The sequence below is a fragment of the Moschus berezovskii genome, chromosome 15 (genome assembly GCF_049115385.1).
Source record: "Moschus berezovskii isolate FMDL1 chromosome 15, NW_MosBer_1.0, whole genome shotgun sequence".
In the NCBI taxonomy this organism is placed as follows: domain Eukaryota; kingdom Metazoa; phylum Chordata; class Mammalia; order Artiodactyla; family Moschidae; genus Moschus; species Moschus berezovskii.
Window position 1 is genome coordinate 60,223,252 of NC_142474.1, and position 27,787 is coordinate 60,251,038.

At 39.9% G+C, this 27,787-nt stretch overlaps 1 pseudogene; it reads left to right on the forward strand.

Annotated features, from left to right (window-relative positions):
* Window positions 1-18,148: 18,148 nt before the first annotated feature.
* LOC129554623 (large ribosomal subunit protein uL23 pseudogene) lies at window positions 18,149-18,623 on the forward strand (annotated as a pseudogene).
* The last annotated feature ends 9,164 nt before the right edge of the window (window positions 18,624-27,787 follow it).

Consider the following 27,787-nt stretch of genomic DNA (forward strand, 5'->3'; position numbering starts at 1 on the left):
TAAAGCTGCAGTTTTCATGTCTGGTACTTCCTCTGTCATTAAGCATACATACATTTATTTGTAACTACATACATGTATTTAGGGATATTACTCATTCCTGTAGGGTAAATCTGCATGTCACACTCATCAGAAGACTGGGGACTTTCGCTGAGTAGGTCAGGCAGAGCAACAGTTCTAGAAAGCAAAACCCTGGACCCTTTATTACAGTGACAGACAAGCACACAACTTCTGCAACTGAATTTTTCTCAGTCAGCTCTGGACAAGGCCAATCGTCTGTCAAGATTGCATCATTTTGATTACACACAATTTTAAACTGCCATGTGATTCTCATATAGGACTATCATCTGAGACTTGATTGTCAAAAATGTATTCATGTCCCAGAAGGACTTCACAGGTGGAACATTTTACCCCCAAACAAATTTGAGTGCAGATAACTCTCCTTTTTAACAGAGCAAAGAGAAATAAATACTTTTCTGTAAAGACCCATAAATTGATAATTTACCTTAAAACTGAAGAAAGAAGATTTTACAGAAGACAGAAACTACTGAATCATTCTGTTGTTAAATCAATTACTGCATCTGATTAGTTTTCCAGTAATCCTTGAAGTAGAGAAAATGTTGTTGGCAAAATAGTAAAAATCTGGCAGCTTAGAAATTTAAACATTAGCAGTCATTCAGAAACAGAGGCAACTTAGTACAATGCAGAAGAAGCCCTTGATCTAATTACTTCCGCTAGTAAAGCCTACAATTTTTCTTCCCACTGATTTATTTAGTTTCACAGCATGAGCTCAATTAATTTCTTTTTACTCAGAGGTCATGTAAATTCATATCTTCACTATAAATATTTTGAAATGTCTAAAAACTATGCAAAACTTGGTTAACTCTTTGGTACCTGAAGTTACCATATGTACAACAAGATTACAAATACTTGGTACAGAGAAGGCACTCAGGAGAGTATTATTTAAATAGCACAATACAACTAAATCATATCAAACGACTATAAAGATTAGTCATAGTTTAGAAAGTGAGACCATATTTAGACCACACAATAAATAAACATAAAACCATTAGATTAAATGTCAAACTAAGCAGAAAAATTGTAAATGTGCCGATAATTAAAGTTTTGAATAAACAAGAGCAAATATTTAATAACTGAATATTACTGAAACTTCAGATCACTGTGAAGAAATTTTGTTTCTGTAATTTTCCCCTTTTGTATTAATATATTTCAGCTATATGCCCTCACCAAAGTGGCCTCTTTGTTTCACCTGTAGAGATGATCCCTATAAACAGAATTGACAGAAGTGACAATGTACTTTCCCCTTCCGGTATTGCAAATAATCAGATGGCTACGTGTAAACCATGACTCAAGCCCCAGGTAATTATCTAGGTATGGGGGGGGGGGGTGATCAAGGACTATACTTAGCAGATCACAGCACTTGTTTTCATAATTCAACTGAATTCATCCTAATCTTCTAAATTCTGTTTTATAGAAAGAGAACCATCTTAGAGCCACTGTATCTGAAAACAGCCCTTGGAACAGAGGATATGACATTCCATTTTATCTGTGATTCCTGCCAAATTGAGTGATGCTACATTTTCTAACCCCTTTATCAGGCATTCCTTAGCAAAAGTACTTGGGAGGAAGGATTTTGGTTTCAAACTGTGAGAAATGTGTGAGGTTGGCCAAATGTGTTTAGGTTGGTCCATAACACCTTAATGAACTTTGTGGCCAACCCAATAGAAGGATCAAAGAAAGAAAGCAGTATTTTTCTTCCTGCTAATTCTGGGGCATTTTATTTCTTTTCAACCTGTTTTAAGGTTAACTATTCATCGAGGTCTCAACAAACACTGTAGGATGTTTATGTAAAATAAGAAGGTAAAGGAAACCACCAATTTATACAAAATCATGTTCCAAAAGGAGCCTGGCACGGTTGTTACACACTGAGTTTCTAACAGCTACACAGATCTGGATTCAAATCCCAACTCTGTCACTCACAGCTCCATGATCTATAAAGCAAATGGAATAATACCACACCTCTGAGAGGGCTAGGGAGAGACACAGACAAGTAGTAGCAAAAAGAAAGTGTAAAGCTCAGGGCATTGGAGGCCTGCTGCCTATAAGTCATCAATAAATAGCTGGGAGAGTGTGCTAAGTCGCTCCAGGTATGTCTGACTCTTTACAACCCCATGGACTGTAGCCTGCCAGGCTCCTCTGTCCAAAGGATTCTCCAAGCAAGAATACTGGAGTCTGTTGCCATTTCCTTCTCCAGGAGATCTTCCCAACCCAGGGATCAAACATGTCTCTTATGTCTCCTACATTGGCAGGCAGGTTCTTTACCACTAGCACCACCTGGGAAGTCCAATAAATAGCTATAGTTACTCAAAAATAATTTAGTTTTTGGACCATGGTTTATTCTTTCTCTTAGATGAGAAGTTATAAACAGTGGTTAGAATTCCATGTTAGGCTTTCAAAGCCTACTTCACTCATAATGTTTATAGCCTGGCATTCACAGTGTTATAAAACCAAACCACCAATTTCACCGAATCACCAGCCTTGACCTCATATTGTCAGCCAACTTCCCAGACCAGACTCTGCTTCTTTCAGAGCCTCCAGAAGTCTGGAGATGCATCAGGAAGTGGTGACCCTGGTGACACCAGCCAGAGCTCTGAGCCTTTCCTGCAGATACGCAGTCACCTCAGGTGTGGCTTTATAACCTCATGAATCTGGGTTCTTGGGAGACTTCCAGAGCTTGGCAGTGATCAGGCATCGCTCTGCGGAACCAAACAAGAGCTCAGAGACAGACCCAGGGACACCGTGTTCCTTGAGCAGTTTTATCCTCCTTGCATGCAGTGCTCAGAACATTGTGGGGATCGATAAAGGTTAATTAACTTAAAATTACAAATGGCTCCTCACAGTTGGCCTCCAGTCTCTGCCATGTGCTGTGTTCATTCTCGTCTCTGAGACATGACCAGGAGCTTTCCTTTTCCTGAAATGCTCTACCTCCCCTTTCCTCTGAATAAGTCAATAATCATCCCTAAGACCCAGCTCAGAGGCCACCCTTTCCCAACACCCTTCCCAGGCTCCCCTGAATGTCAGTCTCTCTGTAGGGGGGCACCATAGCACACCTTGCCCTGACCTGTCCTGCACTGTTTTTGTAGGGGCTTTCAAGCTCTTGTGTACACAGAATCATCTGGGCAGTTTGTGGACAAATAGTGTCCCTGGACTTCATGACCAGAGACTCTGTAACAAGCTGAGAAATCATCCAAGAGCCTGTTCTGTTACAAGCTCCCGGAGTGGTTCTGATGGAGAAGATGGCATCATGTGGGAAACAGAGCATCCAGGCAGAGATGGTTGCACTCACTGTTCTGTCCCCCACCAGTGAGTACTGCTCTATCCCCAAATATTGGAGAAGGAAATAACCACCCACAAGTATTCTTGCCTGGGAAATCCCATGGACAGAGAAGCCTGGCGGGCTACAGTCCATGGGATCACAAAGAGTCAGATATGACTGAGCAACTAAACAACAATCTCCAAATATATTAGGTGCTCAATAAATGTTTTTTAAGGGAGTGGGGAGCGTTAAAAAAAAGTGGGTATTCATCTATCAACAGGTAAGTGTTTATTGAGTATATACTAAGTATACAAGCTCCTATCAACATTGAAGCAGGTACTTGTCAAAATCCAATATGGAGCATGAGGTGCATGAAATCAAATAGAAATAAAGGAAAGCAAGACTTTGCTGTTACCCTGTCACAGAGCCAGAATGTGTCAGGGTCATTTTCGGGCTGCTGGTTCTCAACTGTATCCACACACTGGAATCCCCTGGGCACTTTAAAATACCGATGCCTTGACCTTCATCCCCAGAACTTCTGAACATATCCAGGACTGACAGTGTGCACCAACATGACTAAAAGCTCCCCAGGCACTTCTTCTGTGTGGCCAGAGTCGAGTCACTGCTGCAGGCTCACACAGCCGCTACCGGCACCTCTCCAGTGACACCTAGTTTATGTCTGCCTTGCTTTCCCACATCTGTTTACAGATCTCCCCCTCTCACCTTTCACCAGATTCAAAGCTTCTTGAAGTCAGTACCAAATCATATTCCCCTTTTATTTTTCTAGAGTGTCCATGACAAGAGTCTATACTTAGGAGGTGCAGTATTGTGATTTATAACAAGAAATATATAGCTAGTCTTTATCCCTGTTCCTTGTGTAGAACATCTCTCGTCTCTAGTACAGACTCTTAAAACTCTTGGAATTTCCTAAGTGAGCGGAGTGATAAAGATGTTTTGTGTTATGTTAATGAGGTGGTTTTGGAAAGCCTCTAGATCATCTAAGGTTGGGGACTGATTGCCAGTGGGCCCAACCATGTGATTTCAGAGCTGGAACTTGTCAACTGCCAACAGCCAGTGATTCAATTGATCATGACTTTGTAAAGAAGTCTCAATAAAATCCAATAGGACAAGTTTAGGGGAGCTTCTGGGATGGTAAACAAGTGCTGGGAGAGTGTGTGGAAGCTATGTGCCCTCCCCTGATAACTTGTTCTATGACATCTCTTCCATCTGGCTGTTTCTGAGTTATGTCCTTTTCTAATAAACCAGTAAATACGCTGATTCTCTGAGAGTTCCTCTAGAAAATTAATAGAATCCAAGGAGGGAGTTTGCAAGGAATCCAAGGTTTGTAGAACCCAGGATCTACAGCCCATCAATCAGAGGTGCAGGTGACAACCTGGACTTCTGGATGACCCCTGAATTGTTGTAAGTATGGTTGTAATGTGAGAGTAAAGGAGAAACACAGAAGGAAGACTGAGATTTTCTTAAATAGAAAGAGAGCAGTAAAAATTTGTGGAGTGAGGGAATGAGGATGCCACTGGCATGGATTTAAATCTCAGCAACCATGAGTGAGTTGGACCAAGAAACATTTCAAAAAACTCTAAACCACAGCATGGAAACACTGAATAAGTGCATTTAAGAAATAGCAACCAGGAACAAGCTGGCCCTTTAAGCACTGGGGAAGTTGCAGAAGAGCTTAAAATGATACAGACTCAAGAGAGGAACAGCAGCTACAAACCAAAGGGAGCTCTTTAGGAACCTAACATGAACAACAACAAACCTGGACCATCAAATACTTAAGCGGGAGCGAGTCTGGATGTCAGCACCATGGACAGAGGTATCTGGAAGGCTCAATAAAGAAGGAACCAAAGGAACCACAAGGGGACTGCGACCTTGCCTTCAAATTGCCAATCAAAGCTACTTTCTTTTATCCCAGAAAAACACATGCAACACAAAGGATATTCTAGCTACTCTTGAGAAGAATGATTAAGCTCTTGTGGTAAGTAAGGTCTTTCAACTAGGAGCATTTGCTATTTTATTGAAATGACAAATCTAATGTAAATAATAAAATTGTATTGTTTCTGGCCCCCTAACTTCAAGTTTCTAATCCTTTTTAAAAAGCTTTTTATTATTGCATTAGCAAATGATCATAAAATACTTCTTTTAGTAGACCCTAAAGAACATCCGCTGGATCATGGAGAAAGCAAGAGAGTTCCAGAAGAGCATCTATTTCTGCTTCATTGACTATGCCAAAGCCTTTGACTGTGTCGATCACAATAAACTGTGGAAAATTCTGAAAGAGATGGGAATAAAAGACCACCTGACCTGCCTCTTGAGAAACCTGTATGCAGGTCAGGAAGCAACAGTTAGAACTGGACATGGAACAACAGACTGGTTCGGAGTGCGTCAAGGCTGTATATCATCACCTTGCTTATTTAACTTATATGCAGAGTACATCATGAGGAACGCTGGACTGGAAGAAGCACAAGCTGGAATAAAGATTGCTGGGAGAAATATCAATAATCTCAGATATGCAGATGACACTACCCTTATGGCAGAAAGTGAAGAGGAACTCAAAAGCCTCTTGATGAAAGTGAAAGAGGAGAGTGAAAAGGTTGGCTTGAAGCTCAACATTCAGAAGACAAAGATCATGGCATCTGGTCCCATCACTTCATGGGAAATAGACGGAAAAACAGTGGAAACAGTGTCAGACTTTATTTTTGGGGGCTCCAAAATCACTGCAGATGCTGATTGCAGCCATGAAATTAAAAGACGCTTACTCCTTGGAAGGAAAGTTATGACCAACCTTGATAATATATTAAAAAGCAGAGACATTACTTTGCCAACAAAGGGTCTGTCTAGTCAAGGCTATGGTTTTTCCCGTGGTCATGTATGGATGTGAGAGTTGGACTGTGAAGAAAGCTGATCGCCAAAGAATTGATGCTTTTGAACTGTGGTGCTGGAGAAGACTCTTGAGAGTCCCTTGTACCGCAAGGAGATCCAACCAGTCCATTCTAAGGGAGATCAATCCTGGGTGTTCATTGGAAGGACTGATGCTAAAGCTGAAACTGCAATACTTTGGCCACCGCATGTGACGAGTTGACTCACTGGAAAAGACTCTGATGCTGGGAAAGGTTGGGGAGGGAGGAGAAGGGGACGACCGAGAATGAGATGGCTGGATGGCATCACCGACTCTGTGGACATGAGTTTGAGTGAACTCCGGGAGTTGGTGATGGACAGGGAGGCCTGGCGTGCTGTGATTCCTGGGGTCGCGGAGAGTCGGACACGACTGAGCGACTGAACTGAACTCAACTGAAAGATGAAACTGAATTTTTTAAAAATATAATAAGACAATATGAAAGAATATTAAATCTAAATGGACTCCTCCATCACAAAATTAAGGCTTGGGTTCAGATCAGCTATTGAGGATGAGATTCACATATCAGCATATTAGAGACCCTGAGAGGCAAAGCAAAGGTAACTCTAACTTTTGAACTCTGCTTGCATACCAGAAGTGGTGAGGGATTTCCCAGAATCGCATTTAACCCTCATCAGTGCCCTCTTCCTGCAGCTTTATGTTGATATCCCCATTATGCACATGCAGATAGGGAGTATCAGAGAGGAGGAGCAAGTTGTCTGAGGTCACACAGCTGCTAAGGAAGAAAGTCAGCATTTGGTCTTTTGCCTAACTCTGAAGTTTGCTTCCTTTTTTTTTTTTTTTAAGCTACTCAGCTGTGTTACCAGACCTGGGCAGCACACACCATTTTAATCTATGACAAATTGGATATTTCCTTTATCCACTACCTCCTAAAGGCATTATAATCCAGAATAACACACAGATATTCAGAACTAAACTGTAGTCCATGAAAATCAATTTTATATAAACCAATATTGAAACTATATCATAATAAAATAATTGTTCCTGCTGAGTATAATAACTAAGACAATCACTTTATATATGGTTTAATAACCACAAGCAGCCTTGAAATACAGCTTCATTAAAGCCAGAGTTAGTTTTCCTATTGGTTTCTTGCTCTTTTATTATACATGTTATATGTTTTTTATACATATTCTCACCAATACAGATTAATTAACATGCAAATATGAGTATGACTTCTAAGAACTTAAAACTGCTTAAGGGGACTTAAACAATAAGGAAAACCTGAGATCTTAATGTGAAAAAAAAACTACAATATTGGAAAACATTATTTAATTTTAAAAGATATTCATTTATTTGACCATGCCGGGTCTTAGCTGTGGCTCACTGGATCTTTGATCTTTATTGCAGCATGCAGGAACCTTAGTTGTGGCATATGGGATCTAGTTACTTGACCAGGGATCAAAGCTAGGCCACCTGCCTGAGAGGCATGGAGCCTTAGCCACTGGACAACCAGGGAAATTCCTAGAAAACGTATTTTGATTTAATATCTAAAATACAATGAGTGGGGACTTCTTTGGTGGTCCAGTGATTAAGAACCCACCTCTCAATGCAGAGGACAAAGGTTCAATCCCTGGTCAGGGAACTAAGATCCCACATGCAACTGAATCCAAGCTCTAGAGCCTGCATGCCACAACTAGAGAACCTGTGCTGCAACAAAGATCCCAAGTGCCACAACTAAGAGCTGGCACAGCCGAATAAACAAGCATTAAAATATATCTACAAAATAAGTTTTCATTTTCCTCTCTGTAAAAAGCATAAGATTACATCTTAAACTATGCATTACAAGGAAAATTATGTGAATTTTCTGGGCAGGTCAATTCATTTACACAAGCCCTTAAAAGTAGAGAACTTCCTCTAGATAGAGACAAGAGACACAATAAACGACCAGGCCAGAGGGATTCTAAGTGTGAGAAGAAGTTAAAGCTTTTACTGGCACTAGGATGGAGAGGGTAACATGATGGAAGGAGCAGAAAAAGCCTAGGATGGCCCCCAGCTGACAGCCATCAAGGAAGCACAGTCCTACAACCACAAAGAACTGCATTTGATCAACAACAGAATGTACTTGAAAGCAGAAAGGAACGCAACCCTCCCAACCTTGATTTTGTCTCTGCGAGACTTAAAGTGGAGGGCCTAGCTGAGGTATGTTGTACCATGACTCCTGCTCTATGGAACTGAAAGATAATGAATGAATGTTGTAAGCCACTAAATTTTTTATAGCAGCAATAGAAAGTGAATACAGTATGCATACCTTATAATTAACCCTGCTTAATTTGGGGAGGAGTTGTTCATGGATTAGTGGCTCCTGATACATTTAAAAATCTCTTCCCTCATCTTTATTTTAGGCTGTTTGGACATATGGTACATGTGCTAATTGATTTTTCAATCACTGTCATGTTTTCAGATCAAAGGATAAACTTAGCAATCTAGAGGGACTCATTCACAAAACACACATCATTACTATAAATACTTCATTCTCATTCTCACAAAACTCTCTGGGAAAAACTTCCTCATTTGGCTTTTTCTAAATACCTCTCCATCCTTGCTAAGAGGCTTATGCAATCAGATCATGATTTTGCATCTTTAAGCATTCAAGAGACATGATCCTGCATGATACCAACAGAATGGAAGAATAATTAACCTGAATTCCTAAATGGAACAAGTTTGGTAGGTCTTTGATAGAGAAATAAGCAGTCAAGTCTGGATGGTGGCTCAATTTATCAGTCACATCAACCTTTAGAAAACTCTTGTACTTTATAACACTAAACAACACCAATAATAAAAACAAAGAAACAATTTTGCCGGTTTTCCACTGATCAAAAAAGTTCCTGTTTTCCTTCCCCTGCCACAAGTTCATGTAGTGTATATGTGGCAGATAGTCTACTAAGATATGACTTTACATTCTTGTTCCTGCTACTGCAATAGGATCTAGGAAAAATAAGGCAAATTTAGCTCCCTTTCTTCTAGATAAGACAAAGTCTTGAGTTTTGTGTTCAGGGCACCCAGAAATATTTGATTTAGGAATTGAAAACAGGAATTGCCAGAAACTTGGGGAAAAAAAGCAAAACCACTATCCAGGCTTTGGAGTTACTAGCCAAAGAGATGGATGTGCCTTTGAGTTACTAGCCAAAGAGATGGATGTGCCTTTGAGTTTAGATGGTTAAAATGATCTGGAAGTTAAAAGAGACTGGAGAGGTGCTACAGAGCCTGCCTCTGTCCTCCCCTATCCTACTAATTGTCCATGAAGTCTGATGGGATGGTCAGGGAGGCTGGAGCCTGCATACAAGTGAGGCAGGGGGTAGATGCCCCTCTCCCCCAACAAGGTAAGCATTAGAAGCTGATTCCTTATGGACAGAAACTCCAAAACATCAACAGCAGGGAAATCAAGAGAGGAGGCTGGGCCGTGCCCAGATAAGAGACTATGTATTTGTCATTCTCAAAGTTAAGGAGCCTTTCTTGACTAGTAAATTCCTTGCAGGTCAAAAGAAGAGCGATGCTAAGTCTACCCATAGGCCTCGTTGCTGGAATCCACCCTGGCTGAGAGATTTGCGTGCATACATTGTGGCGTTGGGGAAGACTCTGGAGGGTCCCCTGGACAGCAAGGAGATCAAACCAGTCAATCCTAAAGGAAATCAATCCTGAATATTCATTGGAAGGACTGATGCCGAAAATGAAACTCCAATACTTTGGCCACCTGATGCAAACTGACTCCTTGGAAAAGACCCTGATGCTGGGAAAGATTGAGGGCAGGAGGAGAAAGGGGTGGCAGAGGATGAGATGGTTGGATAGCATCACTGACTCAATGGACATGAGTTTGAGCAAGCTCTGAGAGCTAGTGAAAGATAGGGAAGCCTGGTGTGCTGCAGTCCACAGGGTCGCAAAGAGTCGGACACAACTTAACAGCTGAACAACAACAAGATAGGAGGAACCTGAGGTGTACCAAATACGATTCAGAAGCAGACAAATCAAAAGGACTGGCCAAAGGAAACCCAGAAGAAATGCCCCCGTAAGTGATTTAAACTACCACAAGCGTGTGACTCTCTGAGTACCCCTGTATGCCTGTCCACACATACTGCATTCTATTTCTTCCTGATAAATGCTTCACTTGTTTCACTACTCCCCATCTTTGTGGGAATTCTTTTCTGCAAAACCAAAGGGCCAGAGCCATGTCACTGACCACGGGTCTAGTGACTAGGATTTAGCACTCTCACTGCTGAGGCCCGACCTCAGTCTCTGGCTCAGAAGGGAAACCCTGCTTTGAGCCGCCATAGGCTAAGGCCACTGGAGATCACAAGGAGATTGACTGACATGAAGAATGATGCCTACTCCCACATCCAGTAGATGGGAGATGGGCCACCTGCCTTGCAACAGATCACAACACACAGCAGTGACCACAATGGCCTATAGAGTTGGAAGTCCTTCCCCAATTTCTCTAAGTCACAGAATACCATGGGACCCTTGGGCCACTATCAGGGACAGAGGCCTCCAGGAATGACTGAAAGTGGGTAGCTGGCTACACTAGTCAACAGGGATTAAAACAGAGACTGAACTAGATGCAGAAACATACAGCAATGTGGTGTTTTTGAACACAACTGTGGAGCAAATTCATGCAGCAATATGTGTATGTGTGGACGGGCACATGGAGAGAGCAGATTAAGGGCATCCAAGAAATTCCCTTGATCTATAAATAGCTATAGCTTAAATAGCTATAAGAAGAAGGAAACTGGGAAGGGCTCTGCTCCTTTCTTCAAAAGGATTTCTTGATCATTTGTGTTTGCTGATGAGGACAGGGATTTGCCAGGCACAAGCAAGACGGCAGAGAAGCTTGGAAGAAGACACAGGAAGAGGAACTGCTTCCATGCCTGTGACTGAAAACAATCCAGTGTCCCATTGGTCTGTAATGTACATGCATTCCTTTTGGGTTGGCCAACCTAGCTTGCTGCCGGCAGCCATTTAGTGTGATATCTGAACATGTGACTTTGTGCTTTATTGCCTTGACAAAGTCCAAATCAGTGCTCAGGAACTATCACGACTCTGTAGGGCAGATTTGTGCTGCAAAAGGAGGAGACAGGAGCTGACACTAAACACCAGGGCATTTTTCCACTTCTAAAATCTATGTTAATTTCAGTGATGATACACTCAGGTAAATTAAATATACTTCTTGCAATAAATCCGTTGCCTACTTATTCTCTTTGCATTAACTCTCCCTTTCTCACACACACACTACACACATCACACAGAGACACACGCAGGCACGCACCTGCAAGAAAATTAAGCCCACGAAGATACGTTATTAGTGGAAAGTCACAGCTGACTTAACTTTCAAAAGTCAGGCAATTTGAAGTTCCTTCTGCAACTTTATCTCATCTCCACCACATAAGCACACAGTGAAGCATGAAACCTAAATATGCAAGCAGAATATCTGTGCACAAAGAGAAAACATTCTTGCAGTGATGACTTTGTCATTCCTTGCTCTGTATCTTTAAAATGATTTCCACCGGAGTCAGCTTCTTACCCGACTCTCTTTCACCTGAGCTCCTGCCATACTCAAGACAAGCACTGGGCTTAAAAGGTATATTTCATGCTAATAAGAGAGTCAAAGGCAAAAAAGAATGGCAGGAAAGGTCTCAGGTCCTATTCCCCACAGCCAACTTGGCCACCATCGGCCACATGCATACATGCCCTTCATCATTCCCAACCCAGTCCTTTTGCAAACACCACTTACCCCCCTTTCAGATGACTTCCTGGGATTTCTCTGGTGGTCCAGTGGCTAAGGCTCCAAGCTCCCAATGCAGGGGGTCCAGGTTGGATCCCTGGCCAGGGAACTAGATCCCACAAGACGCAACCAAGATCCTGTGTGCCACAACTAAGATTCGGTGCAGCCAAATAAGTAAATAAATACATTTAAAAATTATACATAAAAGAAGACGACTTCCTGACATCTTTGACAACCTCCATCTGTCACCTCCTTAGAACTTGAGATCAAAGCTCACTTCTTCCAGAAAGTCTTTTCTGATTTACTTGTTTCATCAATTCTTTCAACATGTGGGCATTCAGTTATCAAGAGAATATTCTGCCCTCGCTGACATGTAGCTTTACAAGTGAGATAAAGCACAGCTAATGTTAGAGAGAAGTTGAATGATCGTTATCACAGCAAGCAGATTAGACTTAGATGAGTCATAAGAGAGTAGAATTGTAGTTCATGGTGTTAAATAAAATTTTTGGAATTTAGTAAGAGCTCTATAGACCACATAGCCAGGAGACCTCTGTCACTTTAACAGGTGGAGCTCTGTAAGAGGAGAGAGGAGCCAGCATTGAACTAGGAGTCAGGAGACATGGGTCATTCAAAATCTTCTGACTTGCTATTTGCCTCATGTGCTACACCATTAGAATGTAAATTCTGTGTAAATGAGCTGTGTGTGCCTCTTCTCCCCAACACACACATATCCCCTATAGTGCAAAATTGGGGAATCATCTATATAGAACAGGCACTCTGTAAGTATTTGTTAACCTATATTTACATATGTAGCTAGGGCCAGAAAGAGTTCTGGTGGTTTTACAAGGATATAGGCAATTTTATAAATATGGCCCACAGAGCTTAGAAGAATTATGGAGATGACTTAGTCCAGAATTGGTATTTTTACAGAGGGACAATCCAAGGTCACAAGGGCTTATTCAAGAGCACAGCACCAGTAAGTGACACGTGTGGTACAGTACTGAGTTTCCTGAATTACTGGATCAGCAACCCTCTCAAGGCTGGCATTAAAACATTTAAGGGAAAATCTGCTTCAAATCCCAAAGAAAGGCAATGCCAAACAATGTTCAAATTACTGCACAATTGCACTCATTTAACAGGCTAACAAAGTAAAGCTCAAAATTCTCCAACCCAGGCTTCAACAGTACATGAACCATGAGCTTCCAGATGTTTGAGCTGGATTTAGAAAAGGCAGAAGAACCAGAGATCAAATTGCCAACATCTGCTGGATCATCGAAAAAGCAAGAGAATTCCAGGAAAACATCTATTTCTGCTTTATTGACAACACTATAGCCTTTGACTGTGTGGATTACAACAAACTGTAGAAAATTCTTAAAGAGATGGGAATACCGGACCACCTGACCTGCCTTCTGAGAAATCTGTATGCAGGTCAAGAAGCAACAGTTAGAACTTGACATGGAACAACAGACTGGTTCCAAATTGGGAAAGGAGTACTTCAAGGCTGTATAGTGTCACCCTGCTTATTTAAGTTATATGCAGAGTACATCAGGCGAAATGCTGGCTGGGTGAAGCACAAGCTTGAATCAAGATTGCCAGGAGAAATATCAATAACCTCAGATATGCAGATGACACCACCATGATGGCAGAAAGTGAAGAGGAACTAAGAGCCTCTTGATGAAAGTGAAAGAGGAGAGAGAAAAACTTGGCTTAAGACTCAACGTTCAGGAAACTAAGATCATGGCACCTGGTCCCATCACTTCATGGCAAATAGATGGGGAAACAATAGAAACAGTGACAGATTTTATTTTGGGGGGCTCCAAAATCAATGCAGATGGTGACTGCAGCCATGAAATTAAAAGACATGTGTTCCTTGGAAGAAAAGCTATGACCAACCTAGAGAGTATATTAAAAAGCAGAGACATTACTTTGCCAACAAAGTCTCATCAAAGCTATGGTTTTTTCAGTAGTCATGTATGGATGTGAGAGTTAGACTATAAAAAAAAGCTGAGCACCGAAGAATTGATGCTTTTAAACTGCAGTGTTGTAGAAGACTCTTGAGAGTCCCTTGGGCTTCAAGGTGATCAAATCAGTCAATCCTAAAGGAAATCAGTCCTGAATATTCATTGGAAGGACTGATGCTGAAGCTGAAACTCAAATACTTTGGCCACCTGATGAGACGAGCTGACTCATTTGCAAAGACCCTGATGCTGGGAAAGATTGATGGTGGGAGGAGATGGGGACAACAGAGGATGAGATGGTTGGGTGGCATCACCAACTCGATGGACTTGAGTTTGAGTAAGCTCTGGGAGTTGGTGATGGACAGGGAAGCCTAGTGTGCTTCAGTCCATGGGGCCGCAAAGAGTTGGACACGACTGAGTGACTGAACTGAACTGCTTCAAAACCTCAATGTTATGACATGAAAACTTTTCGACTCCTAAGGCAAACTGTCATTTACAATGATAATATATTTTTGTGTGTCTACTGGCAAGATGTTTTGCTCGATGATTTTTCCATACGGACTAAATGTTTTTCATAATATTTTAAAATAAGACCTATATTGCTTAGGATTCCAGGTGGCTGAATATATCCAGAGATCCCCCAAGCAGTGGTGGCTTAAATGAGAATGACATGAATTTTTCTGTCACCAGTGCAGGAGATGTAAGAGATGTGGGTTCAATCCCTGGGTCAGGAAGATCCCTTGGAGGAGGAAATGGCAACCCACTCCAGTATCTCTGCCTGGAAAATCCCATGGACAGAGGAGCCTAGCAGGCTATAGTCCATGGGGTCACAAAGAGTCAGACATGATTGAAATGACTTAGCAAAGAAGTCCAGCTGCAGGAGATTCAAAGCTGCCGTGACTTCATATCTCTTCAGCTCCATATCTTTCCCATATTACTTTTGAGTTCAAGGTTCTCCTCGAGCTCCATCCATTTCCTTTAAATTCAGCCAACAAAAAGGAGAAGGGGCAGAGAAAGGGCACACTCCTCTCTTTCAGATAACCTCCTGAAGGCCCCAAACAGCAATTCTGTTTGGATCATCTTAAATAGATCCTAGTCATGTGGCTAGACTTGTCTGCAAGGGACCTTAGACCATGTTGTCTTTACTATCAGTGTTCTGCTATGAGGCAAGAAGAAGGGGAAAATATGAGGAGCTACTGGTATCCTTTTCCACAGAATTTCTGCTCAATAATCCCTTTCTTAATAAATTCAAATGATACTTAATATTATACAAACAATATTAGAGCAGAAGTATTAAATAGAATGCTATGATTCACATTGATAAAGTAATATGAATAACGACAATAGTTTTAAACCCATATGGTATAGAAGGAATATTTTAGTAGAATGAAATTATTATAAGCTCACATCTTTGCCTTATTGATACTAAGAGTAGAGGAATAATCCTACGGCTATTAGATAATCCCTCATAGGGCAAGAAATTAGTCACCGGATCATGACATTTGTCAAGAGAGCTCATAAGAATGGGTGATTTCTTCAAGCGTCTGTTCAGCTCTTTCCATCCACCTCACCTGCCACTTTCCTAGTTTCTGAGCCCCTGCCAAAGGACAAATCATCGCCAAGGCAACCAGGGCTCTTCACTCTTCCTGGCTGATCCTGGTCACTAGTGTCATGATCAAACAAGCACTAAAAATAAAGAGATGCTCTAGAGCAGGTAAAGGTCCAGATTTGCCTCTGTCACAGGATGCCCTGTGTCTTGGTCTCTGAATCCAAATACGGAGATTAAGATTGCAGATTCTCCCTTACTATTCTTCATGTGGAAGAGAATACCATGAGGGAGTCTGGAAAATTTGAGTTACTCAAAGTTTAGGTTTAAATCAATGAAAAAGATTTTTCACATCAGACTTCACCAGTTCCTTTACAGCCCTCCCAGATAGCTGTTCAGAATGAGAGCCTGGGAACAAAAGACTGGATAAAGAAGATGTGGTATGTACATACAATGGAATATTAGACATAAACAGGAATGATATTGGATCATTTTTGGACACATGGATGGACCAAGAGACTATCAGACAAAGTGAAGTAAGTCAAGAGAAGAACAAATATCATACGTTAATGCATATATGCAGAATCTAGAAAAATGGTACAGGTGAATCTATTTGCAGGGCAGGAATAGTGACACAGAGAATGGACAAGTGGACATGTATGGGGGGTGAGATGAACTGGGAAACTGGACTTAAAGTATGTGCCCTACCATGTGTAAAACAGAGAGCTAGTGGGAAGCTGCCGTGCAGTGCAGGGAACTCAGCTCAGTGCTCTGTGATGACCTAGAGGGGTCGGGTGGGGTTGGGAGTGGGAGAGAGGTCCAATAGAGAGGGGATGTATGTATATATACAGCTGATTCACTTTGTTGTACAGCAGAAACTAACACAATTTTGTAAAGCAACAATAAAAAACCCAACACTGTAAACCCTGATAAAAAATAGTAAAAAATAAATAAATAAAGGAATCAGAGCCTGGCCCCTATACTTCACATAGAAAACTACTGAAAAGTCTTCTGCAATACTGTCTCAACACAAGACTAGTACTATTCCAACAGTGTAACCAAAGTCAAGGAAACACTCCTCTTAACAGCCTAGTTCTTTCTCTCCATTGCTATCAGCTCCAGTGTCCTATTGTCAACACTGAAGAAATTCTAGACCTCTTTAGCCTCCTTCATAATATGGCTGACTGTGATCTTCTGTATTTCCAAAGTTTCCTTTGACCCTCAAATCTACTTTAGAGCCTTCAGGTTACCTAACCTCTCTGGATCTCCCTTATCTCATTAGAAAAATCAGTGCTTAAGAAAAGACAGTCCCTAAATCATGTCCCAGCTCAGACCCATCCCACAATGCTACAACATAACTACTGAATAGCAAGGCCACATCACAGAAGTGAAGCTTTACATTTCTCTTGCAATGTTTCATTAAGAACTACAGCCATTTAAAAATAATTTGACAATTCTTCTGGATGAATTCTTCTGAAGAAGAAATCGTTTGTATACATCATCCTGTCTTATCAAACTTTCACAGCTGCCGATGAGTGGTAATACACTGTACCATTTTGAGAGGGTTGGTGAAATGAAAAGTGATAGAGCCTGCCAGGTAAGTACCAATTAAAATGATTTCAAATCATTTAAAATGAGCATTATGTCACAGTCACTGCTTTTTGGAAGAACTAGGACTTTGTCTTTTCTGCAAGGGGAACAGAATCATCTTGCTTTCCAACTCTGCAGGAGCATTTGACAAGGACCTGTGCAGTATATGTTCTACAGCACTCATTGTAATTTCAAGTTCAAAGCAGCAGGGACCGCAGTATATGCTGCAGCCCAAGAAGAGCAGCAGTGTCTTTTTTCCCATTTCCTTCCTTTGCCTTTGCTTCTTTTCCAGGATTTCTGTGTGCCCTACTCTGTTGCATAAAGGATAGTTCCCTATGGACGATTTCTGATGCTCACTTTCTGATGACATCTCTCTAGTTGGTGATAAACGATACAAAAGCTTTAACTTCCAACCACTCATCCATTTGCCCTTCAAATTACAATGTAAGATCTAGTATTTTCACTTTCAAGTGGTTTAGAGTTTTCACCCTTCCACTCTTCAGTCCTTCTAAATAGGATTGGCTAAAGGAGAATTGTATTTTAAATGCAATATCATCCAAAAGTGAGTGTAGGGAAGTGTACTTCCTAAGAATCAAAGTAATATTAGCAAAAACATTTTTTGCAACCTAGTGTTTGGTTTTGTATATTCAAAATGTCACTCAATACTTTGCATACAAGACTTATAGCTCCAAGTTAAGATGAATGCTAGCTACCATGAAACAACCTTCTTAAACTTTGCTTGAGGGAAGGGCTTAACTTTAAATATGGAGTTCCACAGGGAAAAAAGGGAAGTTCCTAAAAGCCTTAATTAACCTTTACTCATTTCAGCATATATTATCCTCCAGAGAAGATTGGACCCTCCTGGCTAACAGTTCTCCAAAGGACAAGGCTGTTTGGTTAACTTATACTAAGGGTGGAGACTGGGAATTTAAACTCTGCACTGCTTATGCAGCAAAAACATTTTCAAAACACTAATCAATTCCAGTGAAGCCTCCATAATTGAAATTTCTCATTTTAGATTTTTTAATTCACCTTAGGACAATAACATTTAAAATGCATTCGGCTTTTCATGAAGACAGCACCGAAGGCAAGAAAGGAAGCCCCTGTCCCTCCCAAAGCTAAAGCCAAAGCAAAGGCTTTGAGGGCCAAGAAGGCAGTGTTGAAAGGGGTCCACAGTCACAAAAACAGAAGATCCAGACATCACCCACCTTCTGGCAGCCCACATTATGGCTAACATTCAAGGTAGTCCAAATATCCTCAGAAGAACGTCCCTAGGAGAAACAAACTTGACCACTATCGCCAACATCAAATTCCCCCTCACCACCAAGTCAGCCATGAACAAAACAGAAGACAACACACTGGTATTCACTGTAGATGTCAAAGCCAACAAGAACCAAGTTAAAGAGGCTGTGAAGAAACTCTGTGACTTTACGTGGCTAAAGTCAACACCCTAATCAGGCCTGATGGAGAGAATAAGACATATGTTCAACTGACTCCTGACCTATGATGCTTAGGATGTTGACAACAAAACTGGGATTATCTAAACTGAGTCCAGGTACTTCCCTGCTGGTCCAGTGGCTAAGACTCTGCACTCCCAATGCAGGGGGCCTGGGTTGGATCCCTGGTCAGGGAACTAGATCCCATATGCTGCAACTAAGAGATTGCATGGTGCAACTAACGGTCTTACATGCCACAATTAAGACACAGCACAGCCAAATAAATAAATAAACAAAAACTCAAAATAAATAAATAAACTGAGTCCAGCTGGCTAATTCTAAAACAGAAGTTTCCAGTACAAAAATAAAGCATTCAAACTCTTTATAAATGAACTACATAAGTTTATATTTTCTTGCACCATGAAGACTAAAGAATAATCTTTTATGAACAATTTAAATTTAAATTTTACTATTCATTATTTTTATAGAGAGCAGAGGGAGTTTGATTTTAAACAATATAATCTTGATAAAGTCACTTTACTTTTCTTTCATATATAAACGTGAGATGTTTAGACCATAAAATCGCTAATAATCCCTCTGGCTGTAAGAGCTTATGAAGTGATAAAAAAGAAACTTTGGCTCAATTTGAACCTTTCCATATTTTTTCTGTGCTTATATCCCTTACATTATAATAATAATGCTGTAGATTTATAGAATTTAACTTTTCTTGAGGCACTTTCAAACCCATTATCTCATCTACTCATGGAAAGATGTAGTTGGGGAGAAAAGATCTTCATATTCTTGCTCACATGTTTTTCTCTGATAACTGCTAAGCTTGGGGAATTTATCAAAGCCATAAAATCCTGACCTGGAAAGGTCACTTAATTTATACCTTTTTGCAGCCTTCAATGAAGCCAAGGATCAGAACAACACTGAGTTTTTCACACTTCATCCTGTGCCTCTCGATTAAATTAGACCCTAAGTGATTATTTTTTTCTTCCTATTTTTTTAACATCTGCTAAATGATTTAAAATGGCAAACTAAAACACAATGCACAATCCTGCAAGAAGAGAAACATGACAGGCTACAAATAATGTTTTATTTTAGAGTAAGATCTCACCAAGGAAACATAAGCGGATAATCGCTTAGAGAAATTTCAAACGTGAGATAGCTTAATTTTGGAATGGAGGATTACGAGTGGCTGATAATACAAAAATCTGGGAGGTTTCTTCCATATACATTCCTTTTAGTTTTTCCATAATTTATTTACATACTCACTTAATAATTGTATTGAGTACTTGTTACCAGCTCTCCGCAGTGTTTGCTGTCTTTGGGGGAATATAAAGATGAATAATAAGGGGAAATAGCTAACATTTACTGAGTATCTAGTGTGTGCTTAGCTATGCTAAGTGCTTCATGTGCAGTTTAAGCCAACCTTAAGCTGCACTGCCAGGACATGGTAGCACCTGCGTTCTAACACTGGTCTGCTTGCCTGGACTTGATGCTGTTTAGCGCCTCTCATTTTAAGAGTAAGCCGGAGTTCTAGTTGTCAAGGGGATTCCCAAAATCTAGTGAGCAGGGTCATCTGCTAATTATTCCCATAAAGTGATACTTGCCTCTAAATTGTTCATTTGTGTCAACGATTCCTCTCCCACTCACTCCCCCACAAAATAAAACACAAGCTCAGAAGTTATCTCTATGAGAGAACTTTTTTCAGTTCCTTAAATACGCATTTGTTAATTACCTGGTAACTGTTTAGTGCCTTTTTAAATGAAGTGTGAAGTCACTGAAATACTGTGAAAATTTTGGGAGAATTTATGACTTTTCCTGGGGACTGTTTCATACTGAAATTAGCAGCTACAATCTCAAGCTTTAAGTAAGTGAGAAGTTGGGGCATCAAAGAGGAGGGTCCTACAGTTACTACTTCTTTTATTAAAAATAATACTCATATTGATAAGGATACAATGAAACAGTCACTATCTAGGAAAGTGTGAACTGGTACAACTTTCTGAAAAGCAATTTGCATTCATTCTAGAAAGATGTTCATGCCTTTTGACTACTCCACCTCTTAGCTAGAATCTATCCTAGGGAATGGACTTGGTACTTGGACCACAGCATATTTATATGCATGTTCACCAGCCATTAATAGTAATACCACAATATTATATTTATATTCATGCTTACTATCCCTTCATAGTAATACCACAATATTTAAAGCAAGTTATGAGTGCATAAGAATATGGAAATAAGTAAATAAATTAGAATACATAAATTACACATTGGGATTTACACTCATTTTATGTGATCTTTTCCAAATATTTTGAATGATACTGGAAAATATACACCATAAAATTTTAAATGAGAAAAACAGGATCAAACCATTACACACATGATGATCTTTTTTAAAGATAGATAATTACAGAGAGAAAGAGAAGGAAAAACTGGACCAGATATATAAGCATTAAAAAGAGCTATAATGAAACAAAACAAAAAATTCTCAAGGCAATCAAACAGTAATAAAAGTTTAAAAACCAAGGGAGAGTCACTTAGGATTAAGCAATGGTTTCTCAGACGTTATATCAAATCACCAGCAACAAACAAAAAATAAACTAAACATCATCAAAATTTTGTGCTCCAAGGGGACACCATCAGGAAAATGAAAGGACAGCTCACAGAATAGGAAGACACTTTTGCAAACCATATGTCTTCTAGGGAAATTGCATCTAGAATATACAAAGAGCTACTACAACTCATTAATAAAAGATAAGTAACCCATTTTGAAAAATGGTCAAAAGAACTGATATTGTTGTCCACAGAAGGCAAACAAATGACCACTAGGCACATGAAAAGATGCTCACATAAAAGCCATCAAAGAAATGCAAACCCAAACCACAGTGAGATACCACTTCACACTTACTAGAATTGCTATAGCCAAAACCTCAGATAATAGCAAGTATTGAGGAGTGTGCAGCGAAACTGGAATCCTCATACACTGCTGAGGGGAATGCAAAGTGGTGCAGCTACTTTGGAAAACAATCTAGTAGTTCTTCAAATGATTAAGTAGTAGGTTACCATTTTGTTGCTGTTTAGTCGCTCAGTTGTGTCTGACTCTTTTGTGACTCTGTGGACCATAGCCCACCAGGTTCCTCTGTCCATGGGGTTTTCTAGGCAAGAATACTGGAGTGGGTTGGCATTTTCTTCTTCAGAAGATCTTCCCAACTCAGGGATTGAATCCAAGTCTCCTACATTGCAGGAGGATTCTTTACCACTGAGTCACCAGAGAAGATCTAGTAAGTTACCATTTTGTTGTTTAGTTGCTCAGTCGTGTCTGACGTTTGCGATCCTATGGACTGTAGCCCGCCAGGCTCCTCTGTCCATGGGATTTTCCAGGCAAGAATACTGGAGTGGGTTGCCATTCCCTTCTCTCTACAGCCCAGCTATTCCACCCCTAGGCACATACTCAAGAGAGATGAAAACATATGTCCATGCAAAAATGTGTATATGAATGTTCATAAAACATTATTCATAATAGCCAAAGTGAAAACAACCTAATTATCCATCAAACAATAAATGGATAAATAAAATGGACTATATACAATGGACTATTACTCAGCAATAAAAATAAAGTACTGATCTCTGATGCAACATGGGTGAATCTTGAAAGTAAAAGCGGTCAGTCATAAAGACCCACATACTGCATGATTCCAGCTGTATGAGATATTCAGAACAGGCAATCTAGAGAGATAGAAAATAGATTAGTGGTAAACTAAGGTTAAGATGGGAGGTGGATGGGGAGAAGGGTGTTGAGGGGGACAGCTGCTAGGCAGGGGGTTTCTTCTGGAGATAATGAAAAAGTTCTAAGATTGACTGTGATGATGGCTGCACAATTCTGTGAATATACTAAAAGCCACTGAGTTGTGCACTTTAAATGAGTGAATCGCATGGTAAGTGAACTATATCCCAATAAAGCTGATTTTTTTAAAACCAGAAAAAAGAATAATTATTCTTATTATTTCATTCACCAACCTTACACCAAGCTCCTATTATGGCTTGTGTTAAGCACAGTGGAAGACATACAAAGAGAACCCCTTGTTTTCAAGAGTTCACATGAACTAACACTAACATATGCCATTAGTAAGTCATCACGTGTGTTATTCACTCAGTCCTGTCCGACTCTTTGTGATGCCATAGATTGTAGCCCGCCAGGCTCCTCTGTCCACGGAAATCTCTAGGTGAGAATACTGGATTGGGTTGCCATTTCCCTCTCCAGGGGGTCTTCTTGACCCCGAGATCAAACCTGTGTTTTCTGTGACTCCTGCATTGCAAGTGGATTCTTTACCATCTGAGCCACTAGGGAAGCCCAAAGTCTCCACGGAACTTAAAACCTCAGTTGCCAGTAGTTAAACCCTGCATCGTTATTGCCTTCTCTCATGGTCCATTTAAGTTTCAGTTCCTGCTCACTGATATGAGTTTGAGTTCTTCTTTATTTCTGACAGCTGAGGAGTTCCATTTCTGGATTTTGAACCTGGCCCAGGTATTTACATTTTCCTAATTTTCTGACATTCCTGGGTGTTGAACTGAAAGGCAGTGAAGCTCTTTCACATCAACTTACACATATTTATCTGATACCTCCAAATACAAATATGATTGCATGTTGAATGGGCACCTAAGGATCATGTCAATCTCTTTATCTGGCTATTTATAAAACTACACATCCAGATAAGATCCTAGCTCCCCGAGTTCACCTGCAATCATATCCCTAATCCATTCCCCTATCCCATGCGCCAGCAATAGCTACCCAGGCTCCATTTCCCGACAATCCATGTAACAGCACATCTTTAAAAAACTTCACTTAGAGATGGTTTTTACATCTAATTTCTATTTCTTTTTTTAAAAAAACTTGCTACTTTATATTGGAGTGTAGTTGATTAACAGTGTTAGGTTAGTTTCAGGTGTACAGCAAAGTGACTCATATGTATGTTCAGTTATGCATAGACATGTATCTATTCTTCTTCAAAAGGCCCTGGTGGCTCAGATGGTAAAGAATCTGCCTGCAATGCAGGAGACCTGGGTTCGATCCCTGGGTCAGGAAGAGCCCCTGGAGAAGGAAATGGCAACCCACTCCAATATTCTTGCCTGGAAAATCCCATGGACAGAGGAGCCTGGCAGGCTATAGTCCATGGGGTAGCAAAGAGTCAGACCCGACTGAGCGACTAAGATGACAATTCTTCTTCAGAGTCTTTTCCCAGTTAGGTTGTTACAGAATATTGAGCAGAGTTCTCTTTGATATACAGCAGGTTCTTGTTGGTTACCCATTTTAAGTATAGCAGTGTGTACATGTCAATCCCAAACTCTCGAAATATCCCTCCCTACCACCCTTCCCTACTTGTAAGCATATGTTTGATTCTCTAAGTCTGTGAGTCTGTTTTGTAAATAAGTTCATTTGTATCATTTTTAAAAAAACATTTTGCATATAAGCAATGTCATACAATATTTGTCTTTCTCTGTCTGACTTCACTGTATGACAATCTCTAGGTTAATGCATGTTGCTGTAAATGGCATTATTTCATTCTTTTTAATATCAGAGTAATATTCCATTATATATACATAATCGTGATATTTTGTGTCCTTCATTCAGGCTATTAATTCTTCAAAAATCTCTCCATTTTCCATTTCAGAAAATGCCAAATGGGGTTTGAAAACATAGCTGACTGTATTATCCACGTCCATTCAAAAGACCGAAAGGGCAGTATGCAGACAGAAGCAGCTGACCCAGTACACGTAATCTGTTGAATTTCATATTGATGCAAGCTGGCCAGTGTAGAAAGTTCCTGAGTTCATTAAGAGTGTTCTCTGCTCTCAGAGAACATTTGCTCTGCCCTCTTTAGAAAGGGTAGCCTGCTGAGGAGACAGCAGTTATATTTTGTGTGCTTCATTAGAGCAAGGAAATATAGTTCACTGTGCTTCAACAAATTCTAGCTGCTAATGGGCTGAGATATTGTGAATGTTAAGTCAGAATTGCTGGGACATCAGAGAGCTGAAGGGGGAAAAAAAACTCAAAGAACCAAAGAAATTACATTTGTAAGCTTCATTTATATACTACATAGCAAGTGAATCAATAACTTGAAAATGTACAGTGAAGGCCAAAAAGGAGTTGATTGCAATCTTCAAAGAGTCGGCAAAAAGAAAAAGTAGCAGTGCAAATTAAACTCATTCAAAAGAGTAGACGGTTGGTTCAAACATAAGAAGATTCAACTAGGTTAGCAAAAAATCATTATTCCTAGAAGAGATGACAGAGGAAAGTAATAGAATATGAAATGTGAATACCATGAAAACCCCACCCAGATGTTGGTTTTGAGAATTTTTTTCTCATAGCATAATTCATGAGAATGTAAAATGGTATCCTTAGGTAGGCTCAGGAATATAAAATTAGAAGGTCATCATTAGGGTAAATAGAGTTTTACTAATTAGGGTAGGATCTGAAGAAGTGAAAAATGACCATCTGATCTTCCAGTTTATGCTATTATTCAAAAGTACAGCCAATGTAAAAAAATCATTCACATTTTATCATTCACTTCTTGTTTATTTTTCAACTTGGACTTTTTAATTCACTTCTTAAAAATATTTATTTTAATTGGAAGATAATTACTTTATAATACTGTTGTGGGTTTTGCCATACATCAGCATGAATAGGCCACAGGCATACATGTGTTCCCTCCCTCCAGGTTGTCACAGAGCACCAGCTTTGGGTTCCCTACATCAAAGTCCCACTGGCTATCTATTTTACATACGGTAATGTATACGTTTCAATGCTATTCCCTCAAATCATCCCACCCGCTCCTCCTCCTGTGTCCAAAAGTTTGTTCTTTATGTCTATGTCTCCTTTGCTGCCCTGCATGTAGGATCGTCAGTACCATCTTTCTAGATTCCATATATAGGTGATGTTTGTCTTTTTCTTTCTGATCTAATTTCACTCTGTATAATAGGCTCTAGGTTCATCCACCTCACTAGAACTGACTCAGATGTGTTCCTTTTTATAGCTGAGTAATATTCTATTGTGTGTACGTACCACAACTTCTTTATCCATTCATCTGCTGATGGATATATATAGGTTGCTGCCATGTCCTAGCTATTGTAAATAGTGCTGCGATGAACATTGGGGTACATGTATCTTTTTCAATTCTGGTTTCCTCGGGGTATATGCCCAGTGGTGGGTCTGCTTGGTCATATGACAGTTTATTCCTAGTTGTTGAAGGAATCTCCATATTATTCTCCATACTGGTTGAATCGGTTTGCTTTCCTACAAACAGTGTAAATGGCTTCCCTTTTCTCCACACCCTCTCCAGCAATTATTGTTTGCAGACTTTTTGATGATGGCCATTCTGACTGGTGTGAGGTGATACTTCATTGTGGTTTTGATTTGCATTTCTCTAATAATAAGCAGTGTCAAGCATCTTTTCATGTGTTTATTAGTCATCTGTATGTCTTCTTCAAAAAACGTTTAGGTATTTTGCCCTCTTTTTGATTAAGTTGTTTTTCTGGTATTGGGCTGCACTTTTAATTTGCATTTAGATATTCACACTTTTTTACCTGTTGAAATACCGTTACATGGCTCATCAGTGACAACAATCTTATCAGCACCACTTTCCCATTCCACACTTTTTCACTCTTCCTTCATAGACACATACACACGCACATACACACCTCTCAATCAACTGTCAGACATCTTCAGGGTGAATCTAATGGGAATTCCCAAGATGAGAATTCCATCGGATCAGATGACCACAGATCTTAACTAAGAATTTGCCTTACAGCATCTCTTCCAGAGCCCTGGTCTTGAGTTCAAATTAGTTTTCTTTCAACACATGAGGATGAGGTTAGTTGACTAGAGGACTAATAGGAAATGATTATGTCTCAGACTACACACCTTCATTCTGCCAACTGTCTCATCAGTCCACACCACCAGTGCATGGGACACGGGCAAGGGCATGTATAGATCTCTAATGCCACACTGAAAAAGTAACTCAGGGCAAATCAGACTGATAAAAGTACCACGTACAAGACTCATATTCATATCGCCCATGTATATCATCTCTGTTTAAAAAGATGGGAAAAAAATTTGCCCAGGAGGAGTCCAACATTTATTCATATATTTCGAAAAATCTGGTTGTGTCTCATGTTAACTAATACAAAGCATCTTGTGTAAGTGGCTCCTCTGGCTTGCACTCACACAAAGAGAAGGAATTCAGAACATTCAAAGGAACCTTTCACCCAACTCTGTCGCATGGTCACCTCTAGAGAAAGCAAGCCACTGACCACGGGTTCAGAAAGAAAGATGTATTCAGTGCGCTGCAGGACTCTGCAGCATATCTTCAGCCTATAATTACAATCTTCCCTGAACTATCCCAGCAGCTGATTTAAGCCACATCTGAACACTTTCACTTCATTTATCCTCCTGAGAAAGGTGAAGTGCCAGCAGTGAAGAAAAAAAGGAGTGTTATACTGAAAACACGATCCAATAACAAAATTGCATATAAATATGCCCACAGCTATGTTCTTATCTATGTGTCTATCATTTTGCTTATATTTAATCTATATGTCTACAGAGTTACACACAATGATTTTATGCATGTAAAACATTTTTATCTTTATGGTTACATTTTTGTTCATATTTATATCAATATTTCATGAATATACACACATATAATGATTTTAATTCTGTATTAATATAAATGCACACATATTAGTATGAAACTGCATCAATTTCTTGGCCATTGTGTGTGTGTGTTGTATGTGTGTAGAAACCCACAAAGCAAAATCATGGCATTCTCATGGTAGCTTTATCAAGATGCATTATAGATGTATTTCTTTATTAAAGCAGTGGGGTATAAGAAAAATAGATCTGTACATATAAAACTAATTTAGTAGATACCGTGTGTGAAATAAGAATGCAATCTTTCATTGATTTAAAATTGAAGAAAGCTGGATAACCACATATAAATCAATGAAGTTAGAACACAACTCTCAACATACATAAAAATAAACTCAAAATGGCTTAAAGACTTAAACATAAGATATGACACCATAAAACTCCTAAAAGAGATCATAATCAAAACATTCTATGACATAAATCATACCAGTTTTCTTAGGTCGGTCTCCCAAGATAACAGAAAGGAAAGCAAAAATAAACAAATGTGACCTAATCAAACCTATCAGCTTTTGTATAGCAAAGGAAACCATAAACAAAACAAACAAAACCTACAGAACGGGAG